Raw genomic sequence first — 5,146 nt, forward strand, 5'->3', positions numbered from 1 at the left:
AGGTTAGGAATTATGACTGGTTTCCAGAGAGAACATTGGTTAGTGATTGGCTATGAGGGAGAGGGGGCGTTGAGCCAACTGGGGTCCCCCTGAAGCGCCAGCAAAGTCTCTGGTTTTCTCCAGCATCTGTTTCCTCAGTCCCTGGCAGGATTGGCTCCGCTGCATGCCATGTCTGTGTGATCCCTTCCAGCCAGCAAACCAGGAGTGAATAAAGTGAATAATGACAACAAGCGCTCAGGTCACTGCCGTGGAGGGTGGACCACAACCCAGAGCTGCTCATGCGCCGGGCACCCTGGCCTCCAGGTCCCTCGGAATGGCAGGAGCTGGAGGTGGGAGTGGAGACCGTGGGAGCTGAGCCTGCAGCAAGTGACCAGGAGCCAGCTGGGGCTGGGCTTGGTCATTGACACCTCCCCCCTAGGTCGTGAGTGGGATAAGCAGCCCAGCTGCTGTGGCCAGCTGGGCAACACTGTCACCAGCTCCGGGGGTCTGCCAGGTGGGGTGGGGGCTGTGAGCCACAGCAGGAGCGAGCCAGGCCTGGGTTTGGACACCTGCTGCTCTGCCTCGTCTGGGTGCTGATGCAGGAACGCCCCTTCTCCCACCCTTTGTGCAACATCTGACCTGAACCAGCTTCCCCAGCCCAGCAACACTGCTCCCCTAATGTGGATGTCAACCTAAAGAAAGAAACTGAACCACAGTTCATATAGAGAGTTTGTCTGGGCCAAGGCTGAGAGAGCTGCCCAGGACACACCAAGTTGCCCTGGGAGTGCTTCCTTCAGCCTTATCACAAGCAAGTTTTTAAAGACAAGGGGACAGGGAGTGGGCTGATACGAAGTCAGCAGGAATTCTGACTGCTTTCCAGAGAGAACCTTAGTGACTGGCTATACAGTGTTGGACTACAGGGTAAGAGTTATGGTGTCTAGCACATGGCTTTTTATGTCTACTTGGCATCAGTCTAGAACCCACAGAGCAATTGGCTTCAAGAGGTCTTTAGCTCAAGTGGGAGTGGGATGTGACTGCTGTTTCATTCCAGTGCCTCTGTGGACCAGATAATTAAAGGGGGCTCACATTCCTCAGATAAAAAAAGTTCCTTTTCGCATTAGGAGAAATATGTAATGTAGATGATGGGTTCATGGACGCAGCAAACCACCATGGCACGTGTATACCTATGTAACAAACCTGCACGTTCTGCACATGTACCCCAGAACTTAAAGTATATATATATATAAAAAATAAACTTCCATTGTGCTGACAAACACACACACACACAGTTCCTTTTCTTTTTCAGGGACATGAGCAGTGGGTCACTCAGGCATGGGGACTCCTGGACCACCTCTGGGTCTTCAGGGAGGCCCTGGTCTGGAAGGAGGGGTCTCATCCTCCAGAGCCCCAGGGATGGGTGATGCGTGTGTAGGAATGGGGGAGCTGGTGCACAGACGTGCGTGTCCCCTGTGTGTGTGGACACGGTGGGCACCATGGCTCTTCACGTCGGGTGCTATCCACCGAAGGCCTTTGCTCTGCGGCCACTGTCCACCTCCATTTGGCCTCCCAAGTCCTCCAGGCTGGCTGGTGACACCTTGGGTTAGTGTGGGGTGACTGGTGTGTGTTGGGGAGCTGCAGGTCCCCTGTCTCTGACACAGGTGTGTCTGGGCAAACACCAAGGTTTGAAGGGATGGGCACCTGTGTGTATGTGTGTGTGCACGTGTGGCAAAAGGCTTTCCTGCGTGGCTTTTGTGTGGGTCTGTCTTTGAGTGTCACATGTGCCTCTCTGTGTCTCTGTGAGTTTCCGTGTGTCAGGTTGTGTGTCCGTTGTGTGGGCGGAGAGACAGCTCTGCCGTGGGGCCCTGAGCCATTGCAGGATCCCCACAGGCCACGCAGAGGTGTGCACAGCAGCTGACCTAAGCCTGCTCCTCCCAGAACATCAGGCTGCACCCAGGCCACCTCTCACTCCCTCTGTCTCCCGAGACTGCTCCTCACTGCCTGCCTCGCTGGCCCTGGTGAGGGGGAGGCTGCCTGCCCCCGGCCCCCACAACAGAGCCACAGATGAGGATGCCGCCCGGCGCAGTCTCCAGGGGCTGCTCCGCAGTGGGTGTCCCGCAGCGCGTGCTCTCTGACCCCTTTTGTTTCGGTGCTGTCCTTTTTAGTGTGTGGCACCAGGATGGCAGGGAGCTGCCATCTCAGGCTTCTCTTATTTTCACTCTGTGAGTAATCAGCTCCGAATGAGAGGGGCTCATTGTGTCTTTACTGTCCAATCAGTCAGGCCTTGGCCTTGGTGTGTCTTGCATGTGCTTGACCAATGTACTGCCCGTGGGGTCTGGTGGAGGCACAGCACCCTTTTGGAAGACAGACCAGTTACGGGTGACATTTCCTGGGCACAGCTCTTGCCTAAGAGGTGTGGGATGGGAGGAGGGCAGGGCCTCCCACTGTCCCACCAGCAAAATGGGCAGTGTGGCCAGCTCCTCAGGACCCCAGAGCATTTGCTCCAGGTAGATAAAATGTTGCGGTGTTGGGTGCAAGAGTAGGATTGAAACCAGCCACCCAGTTGGTGCTTTGTTACCATCAGAAGTGTTTGCTGAGTCAAAGCAAATGGCCACTCAAAACCGAGTGGGCTGAGTGTGGTGACTCACACCTGTAATCCCAGCACTTTGGGAGGTCAAGGTGGGCAGACGGCTTGAGGCCAGGAGTTCAAGACCAGCCTGGGCAACAGGGCGAGAGCCTGTCTCTACAAAACGTTTAAAAAATTAGCTGGCGTAGTGGCATGTGCCTGAAGTCCCAGCTACTTGGGAGGCTGAGGTGGGATCGCTTGAGCCCGGGAGGTCCAGGCTGCAGTGAGCCGAGATTGCATCACTGTACTCCAGCCTGGGCGACAGAGCAAGAACCAAATAATAAATAAATAAGTAAGTAAATCCATCCATCCACCCCAGAGTGAGTCAGCTGGGGCTGAGAAGGCATGCCTGCTGCTGCATTGCTCCTCCCTGAATGACAGGATTCCCTGGTTCCAGCCAGGAGACGATGATCAACAGCCACTGCTATAGCGGTGCCCAGTTAAAACTCTTTAGTTCCTGTTTCTGTAAAAAAAAAACAAAAACAAACAAAAAAAAGGAGTGAATACCTCTTAACTCTTTCTATAAGGCCAGCATTACCCTGATACCAAAGCCAAAAACACTGTAAGAAAATAAACCAACAGATCAATATGCCTCTGATCATTGATGTAAAAACCCTTTAAAAATACTAGCATAATGGGCGGGGTGCAGTGGCTAATGCCTGTAATCCCAGCACTTTGGGATGCCAAGTCAGGTGGATCACCTGTGGTCAGGGAGTTTGAGACCGGCCTGATCAACATGGAGAAACCCTGTCTCTACTAAAAATACTAAATTAGCCAGGCGTGGTGGCACATGTCTGTAATCCCAGCTACTACTTGGGAGGCTAAGGCAGGAGAATCGCTTGAACCTGGGAGGCGGAGGTTGTGGTGAGTCGAGATTGTGCCATTGCACTCCAGCCTGGGCAACAAGAACGAAACTCTGTCTCACAAAAAAAAAAAAAAAAAAAAAAAAGGTAGGAATTAACTAAGGAGGTGAAAGACTTGTACAATGAAAACTATAAAACATTAGTGAGAGAAATTAGACATAAATGAATGGAAACATATTCCATGTTAATGGATTGGAAGATTTTATATTGTTAAGATATCAATAATACCCAAAACAATCTATAAATGTAATGCAATCCCTATCAAAATACCATGCTTTTTTTTTGCAGAAATAGAAAAACCTATCCTAAATTCATAGGAAATATCAAAGGGCCCTGAATAGCGAATGTAATCTTGAAAAAGTAGAACAGAGCTGGAGAACTCACAGTTTCTGATTTCAAAACTTACCACAAAGCTACAGTAATCTAAACAATGTGGTACTGGCATGAAGATAGACATAGAGACTGACAGAATAGAATACAGAGCGCAGATTTACAGTCAAATGATTTCTGATGAGGATACCAAGACCATTTAATGGGGAAGAACAATCTTTTCAACAACTGGTGCTAGGAAAACTGAACATCCACATGCAAAAGAATGAAGTTGGATCTTCACCTAATAGCACATACAAAAATTAACTCAAAGTGGAACAAAGACATAAATGTAAGACTAAAACAAAACCCCTAAAGGAAAACATAGAGGAAAAGCTTCATGACATTGGATTTGGCAATGATTTCTTGTGCATGACATGAAAAGCACTAATAGCAAAGGAAAAAGTAGACAAATTAGGCTTCATGAAAATTAAATATTTATGTGCATCAAAATACAATATTAACAGAGTAAAAGGCAACCCATTGTGAATGGAAGAAAATATTTTTTTTTTGAGACGGAGTCTCGCCTCTGTCACCCAGGCTGGAGTGCAGTGGCCGGATCTCACGCTCACTGCAAGCTCTGCCTCCCCGGTTCACGCCATTCTCCTGCCTCAGCCTCCCCGAGTAGCTGGGACTACAGGCTCTCGGCCACCTCGGGCCTCGTTTTGTATTTTTAGTGGTAGAGACGGGTTTCACCGGTTCGCCAGGATGGTCTCTCGATCTCCTGACCTTGTGATCCGCCCGTCTCGGCCTCCCAAAGTGCTGGGATTACAGGCTTGAGCCACCGCGCCCGGCCGGAAGAAAATATTTTAAAATCACATACTGAATATCATTATTCCTGATAAAGGAATAATAGACAGAATATATAGAGAACTACTAAAACTCAACAACAAAAACACCACCAACCCAATTTAAAAAATGAGCAAAGCAGCCAGGCACTGTGGGTCACACCTGTAACCCCAGCACTTTGGGAGGCTGAGGAGGGTGGATAACTTGAGGTCAGGAGTTCAAGACCAGCCTGGCCAACATGGCAAAACCCAGTCTCTACAAAAATTAGCATGGTATGTTGGTGCATGACTGTAGTCCCAGCTACTCGGAAGTCTGAGGCACAAGAATCACTTGAACCCGGGAGGTGGAGGTTGCAGTGAGCTGAGATCACAGCACTGCCCTCTAGTCTGGGTGATAAGAGTGAGACTCTGTCTCAAAAAAAAAAAATAAATAAAATAAAATAAAATAAAATAAAATAAAGGACTTAAATAGACATTTTTCTAAAGGTATACAGATGGCCAGCAAGCACTTGAAAGGATGCTCA

The sequence above is a fragment of the Papio anubis genome, chromosome 16 (genome assembly GCF_008728515.1).
Source record: "Papio anubis isolate 15944 chromosome 16, Panubis1.0, whole genome shotgun sequence".
Taxonomy (NCBI): domain Eukaryota; kingdom Metazoa; phylum Chordata; class Mammalia; order Primates; family Cercopithecidae; genus Papio; species Papio anubis.